This window comes from Bos indicus, chromosome 21 (genome assembly GCF_029378745.1).
Source record: "Bos indicus isolate NIAB-ARS_2022 breed Sahiwal x Tharparkar chromosome 21, NIAB-ARS_B.indTharparkar_mat_pri_1.0, whole genome shotgun sequence".
Classification (NCBI taxonomy): Eukaryota; Metazoa; Chordata; class Mammalia; order Artiodactyla; family Bovidae; genus Bos; species Bos indicus.
In genome coordinates, this window is record NC_091780.1 from 5439369 (window position 1) to 5454416 (window position 15048).

Sequence of the window (15048 nt, forward strand, 5' to 3'; positions counted from 1 at the left end):
GGTCTATTGTATCATTTAAAGTTTGTGTTTCTTTGTTAATTTTCTGTTTAGCAGATCTATCCATAGGTGTGAGTGGGGTATTAAAGTCTCCCACTATTTTTATTATTATTATCATTGTGTTATTGTTATTATTGTGTTATTATTAATTAATAATATTATTAATTATTATTGTGTTATTGTTAATTTCCCCTTTCATACTTGTTAGCATTTGTCTTACACATTGTGGTGCTCCTATGTTGGGTGCATATATATTTATAATTGTTATATCTTCTTCTGGGATTGATCCTTTGATCATTATGTAGTGTCCTTCTTTGTCTCTTTTCAAAGCCTTTGTTTTAAAGTCTATTTTTTCTGATATGAGTATTGCTACTCCTGCTTTCTTTTGGTCTCTATTTGTGTGGAATATCTTTTTCCAGCCCTTCACTTTCAGTCTCTATGTGTCCCTTGTTTTGAGGTGGGTATCTTGTAGACAACATATATAGGGGTCTTGTTTATGTATCCATTCAGCCAGTCTTTATCTTTTGGTTGGGGCATTCAGCCCATTTACTTTTAAGGTAATTATTGATAAGTATGATCCCATTGCCATTTACTTTATTGTTTTGGGTTCGAGTTTATACACCCCTTTTGTGTTTCCCGTCTAGAGAAGATCCTTTAGCATTTGTTGGAGAGCTGGTTTGGTGGTGCTGAATTCTCTCAGCTTTTGCTTGTCTGTAAAGCTTTTGATTTCTCCTTCATATTTGAATGAGATCCTTGCTGGGTACAGTAATCTGGGCTGTAGGTTATTTTCTTTCATCACTTTAAGTATGTCCTGCCATTCCCTCCTGGCTTGGAGAGTTTCTATTGAAAGATCAGCTGTCATCCTTATGGGAATCCCCTTGTGTGTTATTTGTTGTTTTTCCCTTGCTGCTTTTAATATTTGTTCTTTGTGTTTGATCTTTGTTAATTTGATTAATATGTGTCTTGGGGTGTTTTGCCTTGGGTTTATCCTGTTTGGGACTCTCTGGGTTTCTGACTTGGGTGATTATTCCTTTCCCTATTTTAAGGAAGTTATTTAAGTTCAACTATTATCTCCTCAAGAATTTTCTCATGGTCTTTCTTTTTGTCTTCTTCTACTGGGACCCCTATGATTTGAATGTTGGGGCATTTAACATTGTCCCAGAGATCTCTGAGACTGTCCTCGTTTCTTTTAATTCGTTTTTCTTTTTTCCTCTCTGATTCACTTATTTCTACCATTCTATCTTCTACCTCACTAATCCTATCTTCTGCCTCCATTATTCTACTATTTGTTCCCTCCAGAAAGTTTTTGATCTCATTTATTGCATTATTCATTATATATTGACTCTTTTTTATTTATTCTAGCTCCTTGTTAAACCTTTCTTGCATCTTCTCAATCCTTGTCTCCAGGCTATTTATCTGTGATTCCATTTTGTTTTCAAGATTTTGGATCATTTTCACTGTCATTCTTCAGAATTCTTTATCAGGTAGATTCCCTATCTCTTCCTCTTTTGTTTGGTTTGGTGGGCATTTATCCTGTTCCTTTACCTGCTGGGTATTCCTCTGTCTCTTCATCTTGTTTATATTGCTGTGTTTGTGGTGGCCTTTCTGTATTCTGGCAGTTTGTGGAGTTCTCTTTATTGTGGAGTTTCCTCACTGTGGGTGGAGTTGCACAGGTGGCTTGTCAAGGTTTCCTGGTTAGGGAAGCTTGTGTTGGTGTTCTGGTGGGTGCAGCTGGATTTCTTCTCTCTGGAGTGCACTGAAGTGTCCAGTTATGAGATGTCTATGGATTTGGAGTAACTTTGGGCAGCCTGTATATTGAAGCTCAGGGCTGGGTTCCTGTATTGCTGGAGAATTTGTGTGGTATGTCTTGCTCTGGAACTTGTTGGCCCTTGGGTGGTGCTTGGTTTCAGTGTAGGTGTGGAGGCGTTTGATGAGCTCCTGTTGATTAATGTTCCTTGGAGTCAGGAGTTCTCTGGTGTTCTCAGGATTTGGACTTAAGCCTCCTGTTTCTGGTTTTTACTCTTATTTTTACAGTAGCCTCAAGACTTCTCCATCTACATAGCACTGTTGATAAAACATATAGGTTAAAGATGAAAAGTTTCTCCACAGTGAGGGACACCCAGAGAGGTTCACAGAGTTACATGGAGAAGAGAAGAGGGAAGAGGGAGATAGAGGTGACCCAGATGAGATGAGGTAGAATCAAAAGAGGAAGGAGCAAGCTAGCCAGTAATCACTTCCTTGTGTGCACTCCACAATCTGGACCACTCCGAGATGTTCATGGAGTTACACAGAGAAGAGAAGAGGAAGGAAGGAGACAGAGGTGGCCAGGAGGATAAAGGGGGGGAATCAAAAGGAGAGAGACAGATCCAACCAGTAATCAGTTCCCTAAGTGTTCTCCACCGTCCAGAACACACAAAGAGATTCACAGAGTTGGGTAGAGAAGAGAAGGGGGAGGGAGGAGATAGAGGCGACCTGATGGAGAAAAAGGAGAGTCCAAAGCGGGAGAGAGCAGTCAAGCCAGTAATCTCGCTCCCAAGTAAAAATGGGTACTGAAGATTGGGTTCTTAAAGGTACAAAATTGATAACAAATACCAAAAGCAAAGATTAAAAATCTAGAGTAGAGGTTGGATTTTCAAAAATACAATATTAAAGGGAAAAAAGTCACAAAAATTATAAAATATATATATATATATGAAGTTTGCTTTAAAAAAATAGGTTCTCTCTCTTTTTTTTTTTGCAAACTAATAGTAGGTTATAAAAATGAAAATTAAAGGAGCAATAGAGGACTTAAAATTTTTTTTAATTAAAAAAAAAAAGAATGATAGTAAAAATATATCTAGGACTTTCTCTGGTGTGGTTGTGGCCAGTGTGGGGTCAGTTCAGTTTCAGATAGTTCCTTGATCTGCTTTATATTTCTCAAGACCTATGGGCCCCTTCCTATGTATTCGGTACTAACTACAGGGTTTTAATCTGTTGCACCTGTCACGTCCAAGGAGGTTCCCTCTGTTTTAGCTTCTTCTGTTTGCTGGTCTCTAGTGTCTAATTTCTGCCCTGACACAAGGAGGTGGTGGGGGATACTTTTTTAGGCTCACTTGTTCAGTCGTGCTGTGGGGAGGGAGGGACTCTGCCAACAGATAACACTGGTGTGTGCTCGCAGTGACTTGGCCACACTGGGTTTGCCCCCACTCACAGCGTGTGCATTTTGCCTGTCTACAAACTGCTTAGGCTCTAGGTTGCTCTGCTGGGAACTGTCTGAGGCTGGCCCTAGGTTGTGTGCACTTCCCAGGTCTAAGCCACTCAGGTTCAGGTACTCAGGTAGTCCTCAGAGGCTCAGACTCGGTTGGACCTGCGTTGTGTGCCCTTCCCAGGTCCGAGCAGCTCAGATGACCAGGTGTTTGGCAAGTGACCGAGATCCCTGCAACTTATTGCCTCCCGCGTCCCTGCCACTTGGTTTCCTGGGTGTACAACTGGCTCACCTTCTCAGGCAAATGTTGACCATCCAGAATCCCAAGAAGTCTTAGTTAGCAATGAAGTCTGCTTGCAGTTTGGTAGATAATGCCTCTCGGGGGCCGCGATTGTCCCCTTCCGGCTCTGGCTGCCTGTCACCAGAGGGGGATGGTCTGCAGCCAGCTAGCTCTGCTCGGTCCTTTGTTCTGTGAGCGGGCCTGATGGTGTCTTAGGTTAGGGCTTTTCACGTAGCTCTAATCAGTCCTTTGTTCTGTGAGCAGGTCTGGCGGTGTCTTAGGTTAGGGCTTTTCATGTGGTAGCTATCCCACAATCTGGTTTGCTAGCCCAAGTTAGTTCCCTCAGATTGCCCTCGGGGCATTCAGGCCCCATCCTTACTCTAAGCAATGCAGCCCGCACCTCCCTGCCCAGCCCCCGCTTGCTAGTGGAGAATGCAGGCATCTGCGCTGCTTCTCCGCTGGGGGAGTTACTGCTGGGCACGTAATCTGTGGGTTTTAATTATTTACTTATTTTTCCTCCCAGTTATGTTGCCCTCTGTGCTTCCAAGGCTCGCCACAGACTCAGCAGTGAGAGTGTTTCCTGGTGTTTGGAAACTTCTCTTTTTTAAGACTCCCTTCCCGGGATGGAGCTCCGTCCCTACCTCTTTTGTCTCTCTTTTTGTCTTTTATATTTTTTTCCTACCTCCTTTCAAAGACAATGGGCTTTTTTTCTGGGTGCCTGATGTCCTCTGCCGGCATTCAGAAGTTGTTTTGTGGAATTTACTCAGCGTTCAAATGTTCTTTTGATGAATTTGTGGCGGAGAAAGTGTTCTCCCCGTACTATTCCTCCACCATCTTAGGATCACCTCCTATTTGCATTTTCCTAATTGCTTTAGGTTTGTTTTTGTGGTTCTTTTCCTCCTCTTTTATTTCCTGCCTATAGAAGTCCCTTTGACATTTGTTTTAAAGGTGGTTTGGTGGTGCTAAATCCTCTTAACTTTTGTTTATAAAGCTTTTTATTTCTGCATCTAATTTGAATGAGATCCTTGCCAAGTAGATTATTTGGCTGTAGATTTTCTTTCTTTCAGTACTTTAAATATATCCTGCCATTTCCTTCTAGCCTGCAGTTTCTGCTGAAAGATCAGCTGTTAATTGTATGGGTTTTCCTGTATGTTACTTGTTGCTTTTAATATTCTTTCTTTGTGTTTAATCTTTGTTAGTCTGATTGTATGTCTTGCTGTGTTTTCCTTGGTTTAACATGTATGGGACTCTCTGTGCTTTTTGCACTTTCCCATATTTCCTTTCCCATATTAAGGAAATTTTTGGCTATAATCTCTTCAAAATTTTTCTCATATTTTTTCTTTTATTCTTCTGGGACCCAGAAAATGCAAAAGTTGGTGCATTTAATATTGTCCCAGAGGTCTCTGAGACTATCCTGAATTTTTTGCATTCTTTTTCATTTATTCTGCTACTCTTATGTGTTACTGTTAATGTCTTCCTTTATGTCTGTTAATATATGCGTCATGTATTTAGGTTGGCCAATGAGGAAGAAATGGCAACCCACTCCAGTATTCTTACCTGAAACATCCCATGGACACAGGAGCCTGACAGGCTACAGTCCAATCAGTTGCAAAAAGTTGGAAATGACTGAGTGATTAAGCATGTTAGGTGAATATATACTTAAAATTGTTACATCTTCTTCTTGGATTGATCCCTTGTGTTGATCTCAATGCTCTTTTTTGTCTCTTGTGACAGTCTTTGTTTTAGTGTATATTTTGTGTGATAAAAGTGTTGCTACTCCAACTTTCTTTAATTTTCATTTACATGGAGTGTTTTTTCCATCCCTTTACTTTGTTTCTTTATTAATAGATCTGCAGTGATTTTCTTGTAGGCAGCACATATAAAGGTTTTGCATTTGTATTTGTTCAGTTATTCTATGTCTTTTGATTGGAGTATTTAATGTTTACACTTTAAGTAATTATTGGTAGGTGTGTATTTATTGCCATTTTTTCCATTTTTGGGGGATTTGGGGGTAATTTTTTCACTCTTTTATTCTTCTTTTGCTCTGGTCCCTTTAGTGTCTTTAGCTTTATGTTTGAGTTTTTTCTCTCTTTTCTCTGAGAATCTGTTATAGATTTCTGATTCGTGATTACTATGAGGCTTATATACAGCAATCTGTATATAAGCATGATTATTTTAGGATGTTCATATCTTAAGTTTGAATGAATTGTAACAACATTGAATTTTTATTCTACCCCCAACTACTTTTTTATCATAATATTTTACATATTAATTGTGAGTATAAAGGATTTTACTATGCTTGTCTCTTAACCTTCCTAATAGCTTTATATATGGGTGATTTAACTACTTTATATTTGCCTTCATATTTCTCACTGTTTGTTTTTTGCTTATAGAATGCCCTGTAACATTTCTTATAAAGCTGTTTTGGTGGTGCTGAATTCTTAGCTTTTTATTCTCTGTAATACTTACAATCTCTCCATCAAATTTGAATGAAAGCCTTACTCGATGGAGCATAATTCTTTTGTAGCTTTGTAGTTTTCTCCTTTCATCACTTAAAATATAGCATGCTTCTTCTTTTTGGTGAACAATTTTGCTTAAAAGTCAGCTAATAGCCTTATGGGAGTTCCCTTTTACATAACTTGTTGCTTTTCCTCTATTCCTTTTAATTTTCTCCATCATTCACTTTTGCCATTTTAATTACAATGTGTCTTGGCTTGGTCCTCTTTGAGATGATCCTATTTGGAACTCACTATGCTACTGGTCCTAGATGTCTGTTTCCTGACCCAGGTTGTGGAAATTTTCAGCTCTTATGTCTTCAAATATGATCTCTCTCTCTTCTCCTTCTGGGACCCCTATGATGTGAATGTTAGTACTCAATGTCATCTCAGAAGTCTCTTAAACTATTCTCATTTCTTTTCATTTTTTTTTCTTTTTTTCTGTTCAGCTTACATTATTTATACTACTCTATCTTCCAGCTCCCTGACTTGTTCCTCAGCATCATCTAACCTATTGTTAATTCTTTCTAGGGTGTTTTTATTTCATTTATTATTATATTCATCTCTGGTTATTCTTTATATTTTCTAACTCTAAAAACATCTAACTTCTTACTCTGTTCATTCAATATTCTCTTAATTTATTTGAGAATGTTTATGATTATTACTTTGAACACTTTCTCTTTACTGGGTAGATTGCCCATCTCCACTTCACTTAATTCTTCTAGTTTTTTATCTTATTCCTTCATTTGAAACATATTTATTTGTCACTTACTTTTTCCTAATTTGCTGTTTTTATTTCCTTATATGTGGTAGGTTAGTCATATTTTCTGACCTTTGAGTAGTGGCCTTTTATGGGAGAGATCCCCTCTGGACACCTGAAGTATGTGATCTAGGGGTTATTATATATGTTGGCTGTGTGCATCCTTTTGTTTTATTGTGCTGACTACTGTGGGTAGATTGGTAGGCCTAGCTGACCCCTGCTTGGTTTGATTACCAGGCCCTATCTTATTCAGAGACAGCTGTCCAAGAGCTGTCAGGGCCATGTCATGAGGCTGCTGGCTTCAAAAACTGGGAAGTCTTGGAGTTAGTGCTGGCTCACTCATAATCAAAGGCAAATTATAGAGTGTGTGGTTTGGGATTCCCAGATCTAGTGTCCACCTGCCTGTGGATGTGGCCAGTCCTTGACATGGCTGGCTATGGGTTCTGTGGTATCCCAAAGCTGGTTCTGGCCTGCTGGTGCATGGGGCCATATCCCAGAGTGGCTGGCCTAGGAGCCCAAGGAGTCCCAGATCTGGTACTGCTTATTGGTGGAGCCAGGACCCAGTGGGTCCCATGGCTGGAAAAAGCTGATGATAGGTGGAAATGATGGTAGGTGCAGAATGTCTATCTGAAGGGCCCTGGAATTTCTGTTTCTAGTGCCAAAACAGTTTTGTTGGGAAAGTTCCTAGGCTATGTGGGCTCAGGGGGTCTTAAGGCCACCAGCCTACTGGTGAGTGGGCCTGTGTCCCTGTCAAGGTATTCTTTGGCCTGAGGCATTCCAGTAGTACTGCTGACAGGCTGGTGGGCAGGAGTGAGGCTGGGTACTGAGGCTAATGACCTAGAGGGAAGATCTAGCATTAGTGTCTGTATGGTAGAATAAGGTCCAGAATGGCTGTCATCAGTGTCTATGTCCCCAGAGTGAGCTCCAGTTGCATTCTCTCACATTACCAGGAGGTTTTCCAAGATAAGCAAGTGAGCCTGACCCAGATGCCTTTCAAATAAATACTTCTGTCCTGGGTCCTTGGGAGGTTTTCTGTGTGTCCTTTAAGAGTGGAGACTCTATTTCTCACTACTATCTTTGTCTCCCCAAAATAAGACCTGTTGGCTATCAACTCCAATCATCCCAAGGCCTTTTTTTCCCTCAATGAGGAAACCTTGGACTTGGGAACCTAATGTGTCCAAACTCCTGATTTCTTGGGGAGAACCTCTGCAATTATAATATTCTCCTGTTCAAGGATCACTCATATGGCATGTAGATCTTAAGTATACACCTATATCCACCCTTCCTATCTGTCTCATTGTGGTTACTTCTTTAGATTTTTAGTTGTTAGGAGATTTTCCTGGTAGGTTCTGGTCTTTCTCACTAATATTTGCTCTGTAAATAGTTGTAAATTCAATGTGTCTGTGAAAGATGAATTCCGTGTCTCTCTACTCTGCCATCTTGGCCAAAATCTCTCTGTTACTGACTTTTAATTTAATTTCATTTGAGAATAGAACTTACTTTTTATGACTTGAACTCATTTAAATTTATTAAAACTCACCTTATGTATGTGTGTGAAAGTTATTGTGTCCAACCTTTTGTGACCCCATGGACTATACAGTCCATGGAATTCTCCAGGCCTTATGAAGTGGGCAGCTATTCCCTTCTCCAGGGGATCTTCCTAGCCCAGGGATCGAACCAATATCTCCCACATTTCAAATGGAGTCTCTACCATCTAAGTCACCAGGGAAGCCCAAGAACACTGGAGTGGATAGCCTATCCCTTCACCAGTAGATCTTCCCAACCCACGAGTAGAACTGGAGTATCCTACATTGCAGGTGGATTCTTTACCAGCTGAGTTACCAGGGAAGCCCCCAAACTCACCTCAGTGTTCATAATATAATCCATTTTGGCAAATGGCTTATGTATATTTGGAAAGTATGTATATTCTATTGACATAGAGAGGAGTGTTATATAAATGTGAATCAGGTCACACTGGTTGGTAGTACTGTTCAGATCTTTTATACCTACTTATTTTCTGTCTGCATATTCAAGCATTTATTGAGAGAGTAGTACTGAAATCCCTGATCATAATTATAGATTCAGCCATTTCTCCTAGCAAAAATCTATTTGTTTATACTTTCTATATTTCAAAGCTCTTTTATTAGGCCCATACACATTTAATATGACTGCTTCTTTTTGGAACTGACATGTTATTTCTTATTAAATAAGCCTATTTATTTCTAGTAATATGTTTTTGTTTTAAAATCTACTTTGTCTGATATTATATAATAACTTGATCTTTCTTTGATCAGTACCAGCATAGTATACATTTTTCTTTTACTTTTAACCTATTTTTCTTTATATTTAGTGTTTCTTGTAGGCAGCCTATAGTTGGGTCTTGCTTATTTATCCAAGCTGACAAATTGGTGTATTTAAACCACTTACCTTTAGTGTGATTGTTGACATGTTTATTTTAAAATTTGTCATCCTACTCTTTTGTTGTGTTTGTCAAATATGTTTTTGTTCACTTTTTTTTTCTTATTTTATCTGCTCCTTGAATATATTTTGTGATTCCATTTTATCTTCACTGCTAAGTTTTTAGATAAAATGTTTTGGTTTGTTTTAGCAGTTCCCTTTATGTTTTATAGTATATATCTTGAAATTATAACAGACTACTGCTAGCAAGGTTTTGCTTAAAATCCTTCAAACTGGTCTTCAGCAGTACATGAACAAAAAACTTCCAGATGTACAAGCTGGGTTTATAAAAGGCAGAGAAATCAAAGATCAAATTGTCAACATTCATTGTATCATGGAGAAAGCAAAGGAGTTCCAGAAAAACACCTACTTTGGCTTCATTGAGTATGCTAAAGCCTTTGACTGTGGGAATCACAACAAATTGTGGAAAATTCTTAAAGAAATGAGGGGTACCAGACCACCTTACCTGTCTCCTGAGATATCTGTATGCAGGTCAAGATGCAACAGTTAGAACCGGACATGAAATAACTGACTGGTTCAGAATTGGGAAAGGAATACAACAAGGCTATAAATTGAACTTAAATGCAGAGGACATCATACAAAATGCATGATGAATCACAAACTCGAATCACTGCTGCTGCTAAGTCGCTTCAGTCGTGTCTGACTCTGTGTGACCCCATAGACAGCCTCCCAAAAGGCTCCCCGGATTCTCCAGGTAAGAACACTGGAGTGGGTTGCCATTTCCTTCTCCAATGCATGAAAGTGAAAAGTGAAAGTGAAGTCGCTCAGTCCTGTCCGACTCTCAGCGACCCCATGGACTGCAGCCTACCAGGCTCCTCCATCCATGGGATTTTCCAGGCAAGAGTACTGCAGTGGGGTGCCATCGCCTTCTCCACTGAGTCAGTAATTCTTGTTAAATATAAGTCTAAAGCCCATCACTTCATGGGAAATAGATGGGGAAACAGTGTCAGACTTTATTTTTCTGGGCTCCAAAATCACTGCAGATGGTGACTGCAGCCATGAAATTAAAGGACGCTTACTCCTTGGAAGGAAAGTTATGACCAACCTAGATAGCGTATTCAAAAGCAGAGACATTACTTTGCCAACAAAGGTCCATCTAGTCAAAGTTATGGTTTTTCCAGTAGTCATGTATGGATGTGAAAGTTGGACTGTGAAGAAAGCTGAGCACAAAAGAATTGATGCTTTTGAACTGTAGTATTGGAGAAGACTCTTGAGAGTCCCTTGGACTGCAAGGAGATCCAACCAGTCCATTCTAGAGGAGATCAGTCCTGGGTGTTTTTTGGAAGGAATGATGCTAAAGCTGAAACTCCAGTACTTTGGCCACCTCATGTGAAGAGTTGACTCATTGGAAAAGACTCTGATGCTGGGAGGGATTGGGGGCAGGAGGCGAAAGGGACGACAGAGGATAAGATGGCTGGATGGCATCACCTACTCGATGGACGTGAGTTTGAGTGAACTCTGGGAGTTGGTGATGGACAGGGAGGCCTGGTATGCTGCAATTCCTGGGGTCACAAAGAGTCGGATATGACTGAGTGACTGAACTGAACTGAACTGAAAGTGAAGTTGCTCAGTCATGTCCGACTCTTTGGGACCCCATGGACTGTAGCCTACCAGGCTACTCTGTCCATTGGGATTTTCCAAACAGGGGTCTGGAAAGGACTGCCATTTCCTTCTCCAGGAGATCTTCCCAACCCAGGGATCGAACCCAGGTTTCCTGCACTGTAGGCAGACGCTTTACCATCTGAGCCACCAGGGAAATCCTAAATATAAGTCTAGCCTATATTTTACTAGAGAAAATTATGCAGCTGAGTTAATAGATAAATGAACTTCTCTTCTCTCCCTAGTTTTCTGATTTTTGTTATTGGTAAATCTGATCTCATATAATGATTTGAGAAAGTTTACTTTTGTTCTATTTTCTAGTAATGATTGTGTAGAATTGGTTCTCGTTCAACTCTGATTTCAATAAACTTAGCTTGATTATTTACACAACTGTAACAAGAAGAGCCAGAGAAGACAATGGCACCCCACGCCAGTACTCTTGCCTGGAAAATTCCATGGACGGAGGAGCCTGGTAGGCTGCAGTCCATGGGGTCACTAAAAGTCGGACATGACTGAACGACTTCACTTACACTTTTCACTTTTATGCATTGGAGAAAGAAATGGCAACCCACTCCAGTGTTCTTGCCTGGAGAATCCCAGGAATGGGGGAGCCTGGTGGGCTGCCATCTATGGGGTCGCACAGAGTTGAACACGACTGAAGTGACTTAGCAGTAGCAGCAGCAACAAGAAGAGCAATTGATAATTTCTTTTAAGTTGGCAAACCTGGAACTTTTCATAAAGAATCTCAGAATATTTAAGAGACCACTCAAGACCTCTCAGTGCCAAGGACTTATGATCAGATTTTCCCTGCAATACCTTCAGATTTGGGTGACTCCTTCTTTGCTTGAGGTCCTCAAAATATTGTGAGGTTCTTGCATCTGCCAGGAAATGGCTTTCCTTACTCACATAGTAAGGCTGATGGAAACCCTGTAAGCAGGAATCAGGGCATTTTCCCAAAGGGATTTTTGGCAGTATATTGTCCACCTTGGTTCTTTAAATTCACCTAGTCATATGTGAGTCTATGGATGTTTCTTTCATATATGTGTTTACAGTCAAAACCTTGATAATATAACCAATGTTCCCAATTTTGTCCTTTTTATGAGGAGAACAAATTCGTATTAATGTTATATAATAATATTTCCACAAAAACAAGGATATTCACTAAGACTTTGCAAATTCTGGAGGTAGAGCAGAAAAGATAAATGTTTTCTCTTTGTTTACAAAGTTGTGCTTCGTCAAATTGCTGCATGTGATAGCTGGCTTAAAGGGAAAGGTTTTCTCACAAGTGGAAAACAAGACTAAAAAGCCAGTAATATTTTGAACAAAAAAATGTATGAATATGTTGAGCCATATTCATCAATTCACTAAATCCTATGTAACTAATTCTTGTTGAAATTTATCTTTAATTAGCAGTTTATAAAACCAACAAGTTTTCCACTAGAGTTCTATAATTTCTTATCAAGCTCAGTGGTGTAATCTAAAAGGTAGCAGGAACCTATATTTGTCAAAAAATCATTTTGTGAAATTCTTGAAGATATTAATTTTTGTAAATGCTGCAGAATAAAATAATCATGCTATAAATGATAAAAACCTAAAATTGAATGGTTAAGGATCTGATGACAATGAAATTAACAAAGAAATTTGATTATTTCTGCAACATACAAGAATTGGAATCATAACATTATATCAGGATATATCCAGATTTTAGGGACTTCAAATTATTTTTAGAACATTTATAATAATAACATTTACCATGCAACATAGCCTGAGAATGCTTATCATCACTCATTTGATAATGCTTCCCATGTAATTTAACATACCAAATAAGCCTAATCAGTTGAATATGTCCCTTTGAGATGTTTCAGAAGTCCTCTGAAGCACCTTGAAGTTAGTTAGAAGTCAAAAGAACTTCGTTTAGAGTCTGACTTGGGACAGTTTGAGAATTTTAGACACTGGTCAAATAAGATCAAGGTCATTGTGAAAAAATACTTTTCACTTAACCAAAGTGATAGTAAAAGATTTCAAAGGCAAATACACAAATTTACAACAGGTTACCTAAAAGGTAAAGAACTTCAAAATCTGCTATCAGAAACAGATCAATATCCTAAGAAAACTTTGTTCTCTTAAGGGTGAGAGAAGACCAAACTCTAGTTTTGCTAAACTAGAGTTTATTACTCTAGTTTTAGAGTAATACTAAAATTTTTATTACTAAAATTTTATTACTAAAATTTATTTACTTAATTTTATTACTAAAATTTTTATTTTTTAAAATTTTATTTTTTATTTTATTACTAAATTGTATTTACTTAATTAATTTTATTAATTTTATTACTAAAATTTATTTACTTAATTAAATATACTCTAAATTTAGCCAATTCTGACCATGCATAAAATTCTTTTTTTCAGGTTGCTTTTTCATAAATCTTTTATGCCTTTCTTATTTTAACTTCAGATTTTGCCTATGTTTGCCCCATCCTTCCCACCCCCCCACCCCCGCTTTTTCTTAGTATCTCTTTAGGACAAAATTACTTTCTTTTAGCAAAATGCATTACCATTCTTAGATCTCTCTCTCTCTCTCTCTTTTTTTTCCTGCATACTAAGATGTGTTCCTTATTATTTTATTTTTATTACTTTTAGCAGTTTTAATTACATAATGTAGATTTCTTAATCTTTGAAAATCTTACTTTCTTGTGAAAGTTACAAAGTAAGCAATTATGAACTGTTTTTACACTAGCATTTTTTAGATTGGCAAACACATTATTGTTGTTGTTCAGTTGCTAAGTCATGTCCAACTCTTTGTGACCTCATGAACTGCAGCACACCAGCTTCCACCATCTCCTGGAGTTTGCTCAAATTCAACTCCATTGAGTCAGTGATGCCATCTAACTATCTCATCTTCTGTTGCCTCCTCTTCTTGCCCTCAATCTTTCCCAGCATCAGGGTCTTTTCCAGTGAGTCAGCTGTTCACATCAGGTGGCCAAATTATTGGAACTTCAGCATCAGGCAAACATATAGATACTATTTATAATTTCTAAACATATGTACATTTTTACAGAAAATTTATCAGTGTGACATCAAACATTTTATTAATAGTTCCAAATATCTTTAGTTTCTCTCCACAAGGAAGCCTGTGTTCAGTAATTAATGGTTCAAAATTTTATCTTTTTGGAAATGAGCTAGAAATTCAATACATTTTTCTGTTTAACTTTAGCAAAACTCTAAAGTTTCAAGTTACAAAAGAATTTGGAGAAGATAATTTTAAGTTGACATATCATAAATCATGATATTCTTAAATAATTCACCTAAAAACTTTACCTCATTTGCATTTAATTTACTTACAAAATATCATCATACCAAATACTTCTTGCTGAAAATTTTATAACAAAGATAATAAGATCTTATTTGAATAGGAACAATAAAAGTGTTATATGTAGTGCAAACGACTCTAAAGATATATATATACTAAACCAACAAACATCAACTGACTTTAACATCAAATATTTTTTTTACTTTTTAAATTATGAAAGTATGATAACACACTTACAGTAGACTTGGAAAATACAGGACAAAGTTACATGTAGCTCTACTATATAATATAATTATTTTTAAGTACATAAATAGAGATTTTTTTATTTGGAGTTTCAATATCATTCTCTCAAAATTTAATAGAATGAATAAACAGAAAACTAGAAGGATATAGTAGACCTGAAAAACACTTTGACCTAGTTAAGATTCAGATTCAGATAATTTTGTTTGTTTGTTTGTTAAGGTCAAACAAATTTGACCTAGTTAAGATTCAGATTCAGATAATTTTCACACAACAGTGGGATACAAATTCTATTGAGGTTTTCATAGACTATAAATCTGGAGATATTGGAACATATCCAGAGACATAAAACAATGCTCAAAAATTTCATGGTCTAAAGGTATTGAAATCATACAGAGTCTAATCTCTTATCACTGTGGAATTATGTTAGAAATCAATATGAAACGATATTTGAAAATAACCCACGTATTTTCAAGTGCAAAGTGACAATTTCTAAGAGACATCTCTGACTAAGCTATTGAAATCTTCAATAAAGTTAAAAGACTGAAAAAACACAGAGGGTGATTGCAGATAAGAAAGAATTTGAATGAGAAATCAATATCAAAGTGAGAAATTAAAATGTCAAAGGTTCTTTGGAGGAAAAAACAATACCTGGGCATTTGGGTATTTCAAAATTTTCCAAGGTAATTCTAATGTGCTTCTGGATTT

At 37.7% G+C, this 15048-nt stretch overlaps 1 protein-coding gene across 1 annotated transcript in view; it reads left to right on the top strand.

Moving 5' to 3' along the window:
• Positions 1 to 15048, top strand: part of GABRG3 (gamma-aminobutyric acid type A receptor subunit gamma3) — an 846991-nt gene that overhangs the window by 788536 nt on the left and 43407 nt on the right. The window lies entirely within an intron of this gene.